The sequence below is a fragment of the Pleurodeles waltl genome, chromosome 5 (genome assembly GCF_031143425.1).
Source record: "Pleurodeles waltl isolate 20211129_DDA chromosome 5, aPleWal1.hap1.20221129, whole genome shotgun sequence".
NCBI classification, from domain to species: domain Eukaryota; kingdom Metazoa; phylum Chordata; class Amphibia; order Caudata; family Salamandridae; genus Pleurodeles; species Pleurodeles waltl.
Genome location: NC_090444.1, coordinates 1,003,840,026 through 1,003,856,509, shown reverse-complemented (window position 1 = coordinate 1,003,856,509; position 16,484 = coordinate 1,003,840,026). Strand labels below are relative to the sequence as shown.

The 16,484-nt window shown below is 43.0% G+C and overlaps 1 pseudogene; it reads left to right on the top strand.

The window, feature by feature from the left end:
• Window positions 1-1,635: 1,635 nt before the first annotated feature.
• LOC138297079 (trace amine-associated receptor 3-like) lies at window positions 1,636-3,198 on the top strand (annotated as a pseudogene).
• The last annotated feature ends 13,286 nt before the right edge of the window (window positions 3,199-16,484 follow it).

Sequence of the window (16,484 nt, the reverse complement as noted above, 5' to 3'; positions counted from 1 at the left end):
GCAAAAGAAATGCCGCAGCCCATATGGATCTCCTGGAACCCCAATGTCCTGGGTATCTAGGTACCATATACTGGGGACTTATAAGGGGGGTCCAGTATGGCAATTAGAATTGATAAATGTAGTCACTAGCCTATAATGACGAATTTAAAGGCAGAGAGAGCATGAGCACTGAGGTTCTGATTAGCAGAGCCTCAGTGACACAGTTAGGCACTACACAGGCATACACATGTAGGCCACAAACTATGAACACTGGGATCCTGGCTTGCAGGATCCCAGTGAGACAGGCAAAAACATACTGACATACATGTAAAATTGGGTGTAACTTGCCAAGAAAGATGGTACTTTCCTACACCATTCAATATTATACTTAAACAAAAGGTCTGGCAGCTCTTTGGACCCGGCTAGAAGTACTGTTGCTCCTGCAGACATGCGGTGCTGCTGAAATGTGTCCTGGTATGACACCATGGAAACACAGCATATTTGCATGGTTCAGCCAAATCACAGATCTGGCCAGTAATAACTGCTGGAACTGTGATCCAGTGGAATACCCCTACTTCCCAGCACTAATAAACCAAGCCATATGGGTCAAGAGATGGAGCATGATGATGTGTGATCCCTGGACTAAACTTAACATGCCCATTTGTGGGGTTGGAGGGCTAAATCTGTACACTAACGATTATATTCAGCTTTTTTTGTTGCTATACTTAACAATATGGGCAGAAAAAAAATTGGAGGCATGCATTTCGCCCTCCCTGTATTAATCTTGACCCAGGTCAGAATTCACATAGACAACAGGAATCCAGAGAGTCGACAACACCTAGTTCAATTATCCTGGTACAGTTACATGAATGAGGTATGCATCTTACATTGCCATTGCCACACACACTTTTACACCCAATTGCATATTTTGTGCTTACAGAGATGCCAGTGGAGACCATTTTTTGTGCTCCCACAGCACTTTGTGAACATTTGCAATTTATTTTTTGTTTAATTTTGACAAGCACAAATTATGCTATCTTCTAAATTTCACAGATAACTGTTTGACAAAAATATTTTGGCAATTGAAGCAATAATGTTCCATAGAGTTGTTTTAATCATAAATGGTTTCAATCTTCCAAAATGAGTTATGTGGTCCTTTAAAATATGATATTAAAAAAACAACACAAAAATAAAAAACTGATAGTCATAACATTTCTTCCTATTTTGGCTACTTTCTTTATATTGTTTTATGTCTATTTACTCTGGATTAGGTGTGCTTGTAATGGGAAAAATTCAGTTTTGAGGGCAATTCCAGGACACACTTGGTAAGGCAAATTAACAACACCCGCTTGCCAGTTCTTAGGTAGAGCCAGAGTCAAAAGATTTCAAGCTTTGCATTACCACATTAATTGTATTATTTAGTACTTATAATGCCAGATTAATAACAGATGTTTCTTAATACATCATATCAGAATATCTGTTCTATGTGACACCAGCAGTATCAAGTAAGTAGAACGGAGACATCAATTTCCACCAATCTGATCACGAAGAAAGACTATGGATACTTCTAACCGCACTGAGGCCATACCCAACTGCTCTCAGTTTGAAAATCTTTCACTATCCTATCACTGCAGGTCATTCAGTGTTTGGGCCATAATGTTCTCATTCCTTGTTGTGTCAATTACAATCACCATATTTGGAAATCTTGCTGTAAAATCTCCATAACCCACTTCGAGCAGCTTCACTACCCTACAAACTTCCTTATCCTCTTAACGGCCGCACAGATTTTCTTGTTGGGGTCATCATTATGCCATTCAGCGTTATCCAATCCTTGGAGAACTGCTGCCTGTTTGGTGACATGTTTTGCTGAGCCCATTACAGCTTTGACTTGATGCTCAGCGTCATCTCCATTTTCAATTCCATTGAGCTTGACAGAATTTAAGCAGTGTGCGACCCAGTACCGGATTCTATAAAAATAATCATGACTGTAATAAAAAGATTTGGTTGCAGATTTATACTTGTTCACAAAAAACTGCGTTAACGCAGTTTTGCGTGAAAAAGTATAGTGCTGGCTAGCGCCATTCCAAGACACCGGCCAGGCGCCATACTTATGGAATGTCACTAGCCGGCACTAATTCCCTGTTAGCATCCTTGGAAAGGATGCTAACAGGGCTGGTGAGGCGTTGGGGGAACAAAAAATTGCCTCTAAGCAGTGTAGCGCCATTTTCTGGTGCACAACCCCCATGGACATGGCTCCTATATCAGTAAAGACAGGAGTCATGCACACCACCCCAATTGCCATGTTCAAGGGATGAATGTCCCCTGGGCATGGCCATTGGGGCCAGCGCCGTGCAGGGGGCCCCAAGTCAGGGCCGCGTGGCGTTGGGGGAAAAAATTTTAAAATACTCACCCGGACTTACCTACGATGGGTCCCCCATCCTTAGTTGTTCTCTTGGTGTGGGTGGGGGTGTCCCTGGGGCCAGGGAAGGGCACCTGTGGGCAATTTCTATGTTCTCTGACCATGGAAATATGCCTACAGGTCCCCTTAAGCCTGCCCATACCCAGGCGTTAAATAATTGCGCTAAGCAAGCTTAGCAACATTATTTAAGGCCCCCCATCTCCCATGCTGGATTTTAGCACTGGGGATAAATATGGCGCAAAGGCCATATTGTCCTTTTCTGGATGAAAACGCCTACCTTGCATCTCATTGACGCTAGGTAGGTTTTCTCCTCCAGAAAACAACGTTAACTCACCAAAGTGCCAAAGCAGAAATATGGAGTTAGGTTTGTGCTGAATTACCGTAAAAAAATGGAGCTAATTCAGCACAAACCAAGTATAAATATTCCTGTTTGTTCTATTCTGTTGGTCAACGCCATCGGTGTTTGCGTTTGGTGTGGTTATCACTGATTTACATTTCTCTGGGATAGAGGGATGTGAAACACTAGTTGCCTGTTTTAGTTTGTGCCCACTTACAGTCAATAAATTGTGGAGGATTGTCACGTTCATTGCATGCTTCTTTGCTCCAGGGTTAGTCATAGTTGGAATATATATAAAATTATTGTTTGTATCCAAAAGGCACGCACAAATTATAAATAAATTGTGATCAATGGGGAAAGATGAATCAAACTACAATGTCTCTAAAAAACAGATAGGAAAGCAGTCAAAATGTTGGGCGTAGTTATGGGTGTGGTCCTAGTGCTGGGTGCATATGCATTATGAAAGCACCATCATAGGTTGAATGGAAAATTACTCTTTTCCCTGCTACTACGTACTCCCTTATCTGAACCTTCAGTATGGATCTTTCTCAAAGAGTGACTTTTAGGTATTTAATAAACTGCAAACAAATATGTTCAGAATAAAATTTACTTATCAAAGTCAAACTTTTAGTCAAATAAAGAGAGTTTTAGAATGTTTGAAATATTCATTCAAAAGGATTAATTAGCAAAGATCTTTAATAATCAAAACGTTTTGCAAAACACACATGAAGTGTGTCCTGAATCTGTCCCTACTCTGTTTGTCTCTAGTTTACAGAATGCGTGAATGCTTGTAATGGCTCAGTCTCATAGTTGGGCAATATTTCACAAAAAGGTTAAAAAGTATTCACTCTCATACACTAGCACAGTTTCCCTACTCTATCAGTTCAATGTACTTTCAGCTATCCTTCTACACTACAACAGTTTATCAAACCAACTCTGTCTCAATGCAATACTTGAATCTGCTCTGTAGTGGAATAACTATCTTGTACCAAAATAGCCTAAAAGCTAAGCAATTCTCAAAGGGGAAATGGCAGTCAATAATTAAATGCACAGACAGTTTCTGTCTGGCTCTGCTGTGATGCGGTGCACTACAAAATGTCTCAATGTGATTCTCTCTAGTCATCCGCTGCTCTGCTCGCCCTTGCTGACTATGACACTGAATCACTGGCCCTGATGCTTTCACTAGGACACCGTTTTATATATTTATTGATCATTATATGTATAAACATTTATAAATATTTTCTTGGGATTTTGCAAAGTTCTACAATGACTGTCTTCACAAACAGCTGGGGTTGGTTAGTTGAGCTTCCTTTCTCAAGCATTCCTTTACTTCTGCAAGAACACATTTTATATCCATAAGTATAACGCCAACTCAGTTTCCACTATTCACACAATGTTAAAGTATCTATAAAAAGCAAATTGGTTATTTTTCTCGGCACATCAGCCCATTCCAAAGCAATTTAGTGGGTGGAAAAGAGATTTAGTTAATGCTGATTTCATTGTTTTAGGGCAACGTTTTGTAGCATCCCATAAGTCAAATCGGGGTTATGAACGAAACATTTTATTACAGAAATGTGCCAGCCCAGCAGGTTTTGCGATTCAAGCTTCAAAAGGTTATGTAAATTTCAAAGCATGCTTTTAAAGCATGTAAGCAATGGAAGTTTTGGGCCCCGCAATTCTCTCACTTGTTTGTAATTAGTATTTTGGTTTTAATTTTCCATTGGGAGCCTTATCAAAACCCCCTGTGATAATTTGGAACCTTCATACCCTTAATAATCTACTTCAAATAATTCATTTTTCTATAACATCAGACCCTTGTCTTTTTCGTTTCTATTTTTTTCTTTCTTACAATTTCTTGTATACTTCACTCTTTCACTCATTTCTATATCCTTTTGCAATCAATTTTGTTTTATCTTCCTTTCTTTATTAGCATCCTTGTTGCCCTAAGCATCCCATATATAGCTAAGATACATATTAAGAACTAATATAGTGCTGAAGATTCCTCCTCCTACTCCCTTTAGCCAGGTTCCTACCTTTCAAAGCCCTTAGGAAACACTCTAAACTATAGAAGGGGTCTTCACATGTTTTAGATCTAACCTTAAATCAGTTATGTTATTTGCATATGCTTCTATCTTTTTGCTTTCATCAGGAATATAGCTGCAGCTATTTTGAATTCTCAACATCTTGCAGACTCCGCTCTTCTCACCTTAAAGAAAGCCTAATGCATAGCGATTTTGTAAAACCATTGATCTTACAGCAATAAGCTCTGCATTTTCTAAAAGTATGCTCCAGATGTGCTTGTTACTAATCTGTGAACTACTATGGATAGCCTTTTTATCTTTACATAATTTACCAATTGCCCCAGATATGTCTCCTACCACCTGTGTCCCTTCATTCGCATTTCATGTATATCGTTTGCTTGCTGGTCTCATGGTGAGTGCACTTAAAGAGCCCACGTGATGCATTTTTGGAAATATCAACCCTAAATAACATGGGCCAGATTTTCAGGAAAGTGGCGCATTGCTTTGATGCACCACTTTTCTTGCGCCCCCCCAAATGACACCACGTGTGAACCATAATTACAATACAGCGCACAATGGTTCTCATTTCCACAATAGCGTCAGTATTTATGATGCTATTGTGGCTCTTTGCTGGATTAGGGCCATATATTATGGCGCTAGGGCAGCAAAGCACTAGGGAACCCATAGGCTACTATGCCCAGTCACTTTAACTCCTGCCCGAGCAGGCATTAAAAACAGTGGAAACAATGATGCAGTGAAATCTTGTAGATGTCACTGCACCATTTTTTGCAGCCTCCTTCCGTGGGAATGCCCCCTTACATACAATATACCTCGTGCAGGTATAATCTGGCACAAGGGGTTACAAAGAGGTGCAGTGCTAGCATTGCACCACTTTGTAAATTTGGCGAAAGAGAATAGCCTCTTTATTGCCACATTAGCATCAAGAAAATGACACTAGTATGGCACTAGGAGGAACTAGGGCCTTGTAAATCAGGCACCATATTTCTTCTTCGTACTAAAGCAATCTGAAATATGCATATTCTCCAAAAATTAAATACACTCCTGGTATGGTTGGCTCATCTTCTTGTTATATTTGCCATTCACCTCCTGACAATTCATAGGTATGCTCACAATAGCTATCATCCACTGGTACTTTATTTCCATGTGCTCTGTGTTTGTACACACATATTGTCCCCCTCAATCTTTCTCCTAATCTCAACTTAGGTACAGCTTTTTTGTGTATTCATCTTCCTCTCTTTTCCAAACATTCTTTTGTACATCATTATTATTGTTTTCAGCTTTTGTAAGTCTCTCATTCCTCTCTTCCAACAGTTGTATAAAGACTTTTTATTGCTAATTCATTCTACATGTTCAATTTTTCTCATGTGCCTTAACCTTATTTACAGGAAGATAAGGTCTAAAGTAATGCCAGGTTTTCTCCATCTCTTTAGCCTTTGGGTGTAAATTCATGTTTTTCATTAGTGGAACTTTTGAAAGTACCATTGCATAGTTTGAAACATAATAATCAAACATTTGTAATCCTGTATACTAAGCTAAGGTATATATTTAAAGATGTAGCCTGAGCGAGTAGTATGTGATGGTATGAAACTTGTTCATCAACTGAAGATGGCTTGTGTGCACAGACATAACAGTCTTTAATGTCCAAAGCTTTTGCGTATTCTTGTACTAATCTAGAATGAAGATTCATTGCATAGTCATCATCTATATAGTCTACAAAGGATGTTTCGGTTTGTCTTTGTCAATTTTAGCCTGATGTGGTGCATTCTGTAAGTGTAATTCTGTCTTCTTAGCTTCTGATGTAAATCACTAAAACAATTGTTATCAATACTACCAAATATGTCAAGTCCCCCAAAATATCTTAACTCTAGTTCTAGTTACCGTGCACTTTTTCTCTACAATCAGATCTACTACCAGTTTGTTATTGAAAGCAATAGTTTTTTCTCAATATCTTCTATCTTCAGTTGTCAGTTATTAAAGTTTTCTTTATTGTTGTTAATGCAGTCCTTAACCCTGCTCTGTGTTCTTCTTAATAGTTATCCCTAAGTTTATTCTTCTTAATATTGGCTCTAGGTGATATTCGTATTATTTTTTGATTACAGAGTTCATTCAATTTCTTTCAGTGTTTCAGTTTCTCAATTTCTTTCAAAGTTGTCTTTCAAGGAGTTTCTGGCAGGTCTTTGCTCCAGTCAAGTACATCAGAGAAAGGAAAGTCCAGTATCTGACCCAAGTAGAGAGTCCATTCAGGTGATGTGTATCTTCTCAAAAACCAACAAGAGAGGGCTAGAGAGTCGGGAGGTTTGCAACAAAAAAGCTGGTCCTGTGTACAGTACTTCCAATAAATCACAACACAAAAAAACGTACACAGTTCCAAAGAGGGATAAAGGAAATCCCAAAAGAACAAAAAGAAAGCGCCCCCCGTGGGTATGATCAAGTTGGAACAAGAGCCCTCACTCACCAGTTGGTGACATGCTTCATCATTAGACTTTTGCTCCTTGTCAGGCCGGCGCTGCACTAGCACTACTTGAGTCTTCCTCTTCTTTGATCGCTTTCAGTGGTGTTAGATTATTGTTATTATTGTTCACACTCAATTTGTGTTTCTTTTTGACACTTTTTGGCCATGTCACATATACTGTTCTTCCATTGTAATTGATTCCAGAACTTGTACCCTCTCCTGGGTCTTGAAGTTCTTTTGTAGCTTCTGTGTTTTCTCCTGAATCCTGGATTCTGACAATTACAGTCAGTTCTTCATTGTTGTGACCTCTCTGTGAGATGTCCGGTAATTGTATCACTTTACCTGTTGGAGTTTCTTCACCCCTATTTTCTCCTTGTTAACTCTGATCACTGGTTGCTTCTCATGCAACATTTGGTGGTATGTACACCAAAGCCCTAGGCTCTATTTCTTATTATGGACCCCTTGATCTCTAGGTATGGGATGCATTGATCCAATTGAGTACTTCAGCATATTTCACTGCAGTGTTTGTGATCACAGTTACCTGGAGGGGGCCTTTCCAACGAGCTTCTAAACAAGACTTTCTCACATGCTTCTTAATGTGAATCCAATCTCCAGGATTTAGACTGCTCTTGGCTTGGATTCTCGGTTACAGCTTCAACCTGTTGAGACGTAGAATGGACCACATCAGCCAGACCTTTGCAGTAATTGAGTACTGTGCATCTGTTATATTTACAAGCACAATTGTTGGAACTGCAGGTAACCTCATGCCCCCCCTTCAACACTTCATAGATTAACAACCCAGTTCTTCGATCTGGTGTGTATTGCAGACTCATTAGGACCAAGGGTAAAGCATCTGGCCATTTCAATGATGTTGACGCACAAACGTTTGCCAGTTTTGATGTAATAGTACCATTCCTTTGCTTGACCATTCTGGAAGCTTCTGAACAAAAACTGCAATGAAGCTTTTGGTCAATTTTCAGTGTTGCACATAATGTTTTTATAATCTCAATATTTAAGTGAGTACCTCAATCTGATTCCAGAGAGACAGGCATACCATACCTGGGTATCATGCTCCTTAATATGAATCCAATCTTCACAGTTTAGAATTATTCTTGGCTTGGATTCTTGGTGACAGCTTCAATCTGTGAAGACATAGGGGCATATTTATACTCCGTTTGCGCCGAAATTGCGTCGTTTTTTTTGACGCAATTTCGACGCAAAACTAACGCAAACTAACGCCATATTTATACTATGGCGTTAGAGGCGAATAGCGCCAAAGTTCCCGGAATGTGCGTCATTTTTTAGCGTGAACCCCTTCCTTGCGTTAATGATATGCAAGGGAGGCGTTCCCGTCTAAAAAATGACTCCCAGGCCTTTACGTGGTATTTATACTCCCGGGCAAAAGAGACGCCCGGGAGTGGGCGTTGCTAAAAACGGCGCATTTGCGCTGCTTTTTAACGCCTGGGTCAGGCATGGCGTTAAGGGACAAGTGGGCTCAAAATGAGCCCACAGTGCCCTCCCCTGCCCCCAGGGACCCCCCCTGCCACCCTTGCCCACCCCAGGAGGACACCCAAGGCTGGAGGGACCCACCCCAGGTAAGTTCAGGTAAGTATTTTTTTTTTTTATTTTAATAATTTTTTGTGGCATAGGGGGGCCTGATTTGTGCCCCCCTACATGCCACTATGCCCAATGACCATGCCCAGGGGACAGAAGTCCCCTGGGCATGGCCATTGGGCAAGGGGGCATGACTCCTATCTTTACAATGATAGGAGTCATGTTGATGGGGGATGGGCGTCGTTAAAAAATGGCGCAAGTCGGGTTAAGACGATTTTTTCGACGTAACCTGACTTGCCCCATTTTAAGACGCCCATGCGCCATTTTCCCCCTACGCCGGCGCTGTCTGGTCTATGTGGTTTTTTCCCACGCAAACCAGGCAGCGCCGGTCTGATTGCGCCGTCTAACGCCATTCCATAAATACGGCGCCCGCATGGCGCTTCAGAATGGCGTTAGACGGCGCAAAACTTTTTGACGCTAAACTGCGTTAGCGCAGTTTAGCGTCAAAAAGTATAAATATGGGCGATAGAACCTACCACATCAGCTACACCTTTGCAGTTATCGAGTACCATGTCATCTGTTATATTTACAAGCACATTTGCAGAAACTGCAGGTTCTATAATCTCACTATTAAAGTGAGTACCTCGATCTGGTTCCAGAGAGACAGGCATATCATACCTGGGTATCAGTTCTCTTAACCTGTTAGATGCGGGCGTCGGCCACTGGCCGACGCCCACACTCCCTCCCTGGTGCGGGTCACGACCAGTGGCCGACACCAGGGAGGGGGTTAAAAATCCTCCGGTGCAATGCACCGGAGGATTTTTTTTACTTTATTTTTCAACCGTAGGAGACGCGGAAGAGCTTCCGCGTCTCCATCCCAATACCCCCCTCCCACCCCCTTACGACGTCAGCGCGCCGCAAGGCGCGCTGACGTCACAGTTTTTCCCCACCGGAGAAGGAGAGAAGCAGGTAAGCGTTCTCTCTTTCTCCGGTGGGGAAAAAAAGGCCAAAACGGCCTCCCCAGATGCCAGGGAGGCATCGATGGAAAGGGGAGGCTCTCCCCTTTCCATCGATGCCTCCCTGGCACCGTTTCCTGGCCGTGGATCGCAGCGCGGCTGCGATCCACGGCCAGGAAACGCCCCTAGGCACCAGGGATCTTCTTTGGGGGGGGCCGGCCCCCTCGTAAAAGGGCCACCCCCCCCGGGCAATAATTATTTATTTACACGGTTTTGGGGGGCGATTGCACCCCCCACAAAAAATAAAAGGAAAAAAGGAAAAGAAAATGGCGGGGTCGGCCCTAGGAACACGGGCCGACCCCAGGGGGGAAAAAAAAAACATGTAGTTTTGCCTGGGGAGGCCGATGAACCCCCAGGGTAAAAAAGAAAAAAAAAAAATTGTTGGTGGTCAGCCCTTAGGGTGACCATCAATGGGGCCATTTTTTTTTTTATACATGTGCGCTTTGCCAAGGGCAAGCACACATGTATAAAAAAAAAAAGATTTGTGACATGAGTGTTTTGTTTTCTTTCTCTCTCTCTCTCTCATATATATGTGTATATATATGTATACACATATATATATCTATATATATATATATATATATAGATATATATATATATATAGATATATATATATATAGATATATATATTTTTTTTTCAGGACAACCATGTGCTGCTTTTCTGACTTGTTGGTGTGTATCTGGGCTTCTAACAACACCCACCTCACGCCCATCACTACCACTCGTTCGTTGGCTTGCCCTTCAAAAATCCTTTGATGACATTGGAAAACGATTTACCTTTGTCCCTCCTTGGGGAGGTTTTGTTACCGCTTTGGCCATCGCCCCTGGTACATGGCTAATTGCACTTTTGCTGTTACGTTTAACTGCGAGCGCACTTCTTTTCCTTTTGTGTAACTCTTCACATGATGCTCATGGTGGCCGTGGCGCTGTGAATCGGCTCTCTTATGTGAAAGAGTTTAACTTTCAATTATCAATTTATGTGGCAAGAAAAGTTGGGTTAGGAGTTTATAACGCTAATAGCTCTAACTCGAGCAGATGCGAGACCCATTGCATTGTAAATGCTTGTTATTCTTGTGTGTGTTGTTTTATAATGATGAACAATTTCACCGCACTCCACGAGGACCGTGATCAAGACTCCTTGGTGAGTTGAAACACGTTGGTGGTTATTGACTGCAATAAAATACACGTTTATTTGTACTTCGTGGAGTGCGGTGAAATTTTTCGGCATTAGATAATTTCTACATTGGTCTTCTCTGTCACTGGGCACCGGCAGTGGAGTGTGCCGCCCAGCAACCCTTCAACCACTTTGTTTCTAAACATATATATATATATATATTATAATATATATATATATATATATATATGCAACACAAATTGGTTAAAAAGATTGTTGCACAGCGCACTCCACTGCCGGTGCTCAGTGATGGAGGAGAGCAACCTCGAAAATATTTTGTGAACAAGAATCTCACCGCACTCCACGAGGTTCAAATTGACATGTTTTATTGCAAGTATAAACAATGAAAGAAAAGAGGGACTCATTTACTGTGATCAAGAATCCTTGAGAGTCGAAACGCGTGCGTGGCTGTTGCTTGCAATAAAAGATGCCAATTTGAACCTCGTGGAGTGGGGTGAGAATCTTGTTCACACAATATATATATATATGCATGCATGCATGTCTTTTCTGTAGTGGCAGTTGCCATAAAGTAGCTGAGTGGATTAGTAAAGGCAAGCGTTACCTGCGCTTTAAAACAAATGTAATGCCAGGGGGACTATGGAGATATGAGTGGCACTTTTGCTGGGTAGTACTGAGGGAATTAGAAGAGGAGGTAATGGGAGGCAGAGCACCAAAAATGACTGTTGCACAGGGTGTGTGGTAAAGTGAAGTAATACATTCTTTTTTTGTTTTTTTCAGTGTTTTCAGAGAATCTGCAGAATTGGAGAAGAAGCGAAGGTAAGGTGACGACATTTCCTGTTGTACACAACAAACATACCCACAAGCTATTTTGTGACTATCTGCCTTCTACGTAGGCTAGTAATTTAGAGGGACAGTTTAGCCAGTTGCAGAGATGGCAACTCGTTGGATGACTGCTGATCAAGCCCTAGCTCGGGTTATGGAGGACAGTTCTGATGTAGGCTCAGAGACTGAGACAGCAGACACTGAGACAGCATCTGAGGGAGATGACAATGGGGCAGATTCTGGGAGTGATTTTTCAGTCGGCGAAATCCCATCTGACGACACCTCTTCCAGTGAGTCTGAAGGAGACCATGACGACATCCGTGCTGTCCCTTCGCAAGCACATTCAGGGCAGCGGGACCACATTGGGTTAGCCGAACCCAGAGAGCACGTGCTTGCTGCCGCAAGCACAGAGAGAGTGCTCTCTTGGCAGCCCCCCTGTTTGGTTCAGCCCCAAATTCCACCTTTTACTGGTGATGCTGGATATAATGTCGATACAGCTAACTTTTTGCCAGTCGACTACATCTATCTGTTTTTGGATGTTGACTTTCTTCAGAAAGTTGTGCAGCAAACAAATTTGCGTGCAGACCAATTTCTGAGGGAGCGCAGAGGCACTCTAGGGCCCCGTTCTAGGGCACGCCAGTGGACTCCCACTTCGCTGGCGGAGTTGAAGATATTTTTGGGCCTTACGCTCAAAATGGGGTTAGTACAGAAACCCACCTTGCAGTCCTACTGGACGACTCGCATGGTTTGGGTAACTCCCATCTTCGCACCATACATGAGCAGAGATTGTTTTTTGCTACTGCAGCGCATGCTGCATTTCAATGACAATTCTGCTGCATTGCCCCGGGACCATCCAGATCATGACAGGTTGTTCAAAATTCGGCCTGTCGTGGAATATTTGTCTGCCAGGTTTCCAGAGATCTACACTCCTGGAAAGAATATAGCAGTCGATGAGTCCTTGATCCTGTACAAAGGACGGCTGCTTTTCAGACAGTACATTGCGAGCAAAAGAGCTCGCTATGGCATAAAGCTGTACATGCTGTGTGAGAGCTCTACTGGCTATGTGTAGAGCCTGAGAGTGTATACAGGGAAGGATTCTACCCTAAACCCTGTAGGTTGCCCTCCCACGTTAGGGGTCACAGGTAAGATTGTATGGGAACTTGTCCAGCCACTTCTTCACAAAGGTTATAACCTTTATGTGGACAATTTCTATACAGGAGTAGAGCTGTTCAGTGAGCTCTACAAAGCTGGCACTGTGGCCTGCGGTACAGTTCGCTGTAACCGCAAAGGATTCCCGCGGGAGCTTGTTTGCAAGAAGCTCCAGAAATCACAGAGTACTGCATTGCGTTCTAACGAACTGCTCGCAGTCAAGTTCCTAGATAGACGTGATGTATACGTGCTCACTACAATTCATGATGAGAGCACTTCTCCCATCACGGTTTGGGGTCAGATGGCCGAAGTCCACAAGTCCATCTGTATACTCGATTACAATAAGTACATGGGTGGAGTGGACAAGAACGACCAGGTTCTTCAACCATACAATGCGTGTCGTAAAACTCGCACTTGGTACAAGAAACTGTTTACCCACCTGATTCAGATGGCAACATATAATGCGTATGTTGTTTACAGTCAGACAACAACAGGAAGACTCATGACTTTCCTTGACTTCCAGTTGTCTGTAATTGAAAGCCTCACTGCCGTTACAGAAGAAGCAGCAGCCTCCACCTCATATGTTCTGGAGGATGTGGCAAGGCTGCAGGAGCGACACTTTGCTGATCACATACCTAAAACACCCAAAAAGGATCGTCCATGTCGTCGCTGTAAAGTGTGCTCAAAGCATGGAAAGCGGCAGGAGAGTCGGTATTACTGTCCCCAGTGTCCATCACAACCAGGCCTCTATATCCCTACTTGCTTTACGTTGTATCATACTAAAGCAAAGTTCTGAGAAATCGACTGAGGTTGAGCTGCTGTTGGGTAATCCTTTCAGTGGCAGTGTATGGATACCGAACGTCCATGGGCCACTGCTTCGTTAGGCAAGGAGCCACAGAATTTTACTTCATCATGGACTTCCTTTTAGCGTGGTCGGTGTTCTGTTCAATTAACATGCATTTTCTTCCCCCTACTGCATATACTAGTGGACAGAACATATGCCACATTGCCACGGAGTACCCTTTCTTCACCTGCATGTCTACCTTACTTTCAACGGTAGATATGCTCTCTCAGTTCGAGAAATCACTTTGTAGGGCATACTTGGAAGCCCCCAACTTGCTTCCACAAACTAGTATAGGTTCACTTGGCTATTATACAGGATTAGCCAGGACTCTGATGAGAACAGAGACATGGATGGGTAAGGAAAGCTTATGGTAGGAGTGCCTTCACAGGGTTATTGCACAGGTAGAAGGCAGATAGTAAAGGTAGTACAGATGTACATCATCTACACCTATGGATTCGAACCCATTGGTGCCATCCCAGCACTGAAGGAGAATGACTTGTATAGGTCATTGTTTGACCTGCTTTTCATGTTCATCCTCCATCAGAACTTAGTAGATGTTCAGTTTGCTGTATAAGTGCATTATAGTCACATCACTGCACATAATGTTGGCTGGTACATATGCTACGTTCTCATGGACTCCCCTATGTACCAAACACTACCCTTTTCCATAGCCTATGACCTTCTCTTTAGGGAACATCATGAGAAATCCCCAGCATGTCTCCCTTAGTTTCAAAGGTAGATATGCTCACTCAGTTCGAGGAATCGCTTTGTACGGCATACTCGGACACACCCAACTTGCATCCACAAACTGGAAGGAGTTGGATTTAGCACAGAGAGTGCGTTAAAGGCGCATGAAAAACATGTCTTCCTGAGCCTCAGGTGGCTGTCACAGGAGTCATTAGTAAAGGTTTGTTACGCATGCATTTGGTAATGTTAAGGAAGAAGGAGGCAGGTAGCCTATGACCTTCTCTTTAGGTAACAGCATGAGAAATCCCCAGCATGTCTCCCTTAGTTTCAAAGGTAGATATGCTCACTCAGTTCGAGGAATCGCTTTGTACGACATACTCGGACACCCCCAACTTGCATCCACAAACTGGAAGGAGTTGGATTTAGCACAGAGAGTGCGTTAAAGGCGCATGAAAAACATGTCTTCCTGAGCCTCAGTTGGCTGTCACAGGAGTCATTAGTAAAGGTTTGTTACGCATGCATTTGGTAATGTTAAGGAAGAAGGAGGCAGGTAGCCTATGACCTTCTCTTTAGGTAACAGCATGAGAAATCCCCAGCACGTCTCCCTTAGTTTCAAAGGTAGATATGCTCACTCAGTTCGAGGAATCACTTTGTACGGCATACTCGGACACCCCCAACTTGCATCCACAAACTGGAAGGAGTTGGATTTAGCACAGAGAGTGCGTTAAAGGCGCATGAAAAACATGTCTTCCTGAGCCTCAGGTGGCTGTCACAGGAGTCATTAGTAAAGGTTTGTTACGCATGCATTTGGTAATGTTAAGGAAGAAGGAGGCAGTTACTTGACAGGTGGTAAAATGTAGTCAAACTTATTCCGTTCTGTGGCGTGTGAATGTGATGGGCCCTTGTCTGGCAGCGGTAAGTTAATGTGAGTGGAGTGATTGATTGGATTGGGCCCGTGCCTGGCGATATGAAAGGGTTGTTTGTTGTGCGTGACTGGCGTGTGAATGGACCATAAAGAGGTTGGTGCCTGGACGCGGCTTTATGGCCCACCTTCAGAAGGCTTGGTTTCAATATTCAGATACTTTGATAAGTAATCATGCTTTGAAACCATAATTTCTGGAGGTGCTAAAACCAACCAGTGTGAGTGGTGGGTTAACTTTAACAAACTAGTACCAGGGGAGTCCAAGGGTGCAGGACTTGCATGGCTCTCACCAGTTTTCCTTCACCCAGAATCCCCTTGAAATTACATTATGTGCTTAAAAAACACATTTTCCTTGCATTCCAATGAGCAGAAGTCCAGGGATCTGCAGGGATCCTCAAAATTCCTACCACCCAGTGCTCCCCCACTTGTCCTGATAAAAACACAATCCCGCTTGTGTGCCTGCGCCTAGTGCCTGCTTCAGGAATGAATCACTCCAGGGTTAACAGTAGACCTCAAGCAAGGACTACCATTGACCCTTGTGTGATCCATTCCTGTCACGGGCGCTAGGCCTACCCACACAAGTGAGGTATCATTTTTATCGGGAGACTTGGGGGGACGCTGGGTGGAAGGAAATTTGTGGCTCCTCTCAGATTCCAGAACTTTCTGTCACCGAAATGTGAGGAAAACTTGTTTTTTTAACCACTTTTTGAGGTTTGCAAAGGATTCTGGGTAACAGAACCTGGTCAGAGCCCCGCGAGTCACCCCATCTTGGATTCCCCTAGGTCTCTAGTTTTCAAAAATGTACAGGTTTGGTAGGTTTCCCTATGTGCCGGCTGAGCTAGAGGCCATAATCTACAGGTAGGCACTTTGCAAAAAACAGCTCTGTATTTTGTCAAAAAATGGGATGTGTCCACGTTGTGTTTTGGGGCATTTCCTGTCGCGGGCGCTAGGCCTACCCACACAAGTGAGGTATCATTTTTATCGATAGACTTGGGGGGACGCTGGGTGGAAGGAAATTTGAGGCTCCTCTCAGATTCCACAACTTTCTGTCACCGAAATGTGAGGAAAACTTGTTTTTTTAGCCACTTTTTGAGGTTTGCAAAGGATTCTGGGTAACAGAACCTGG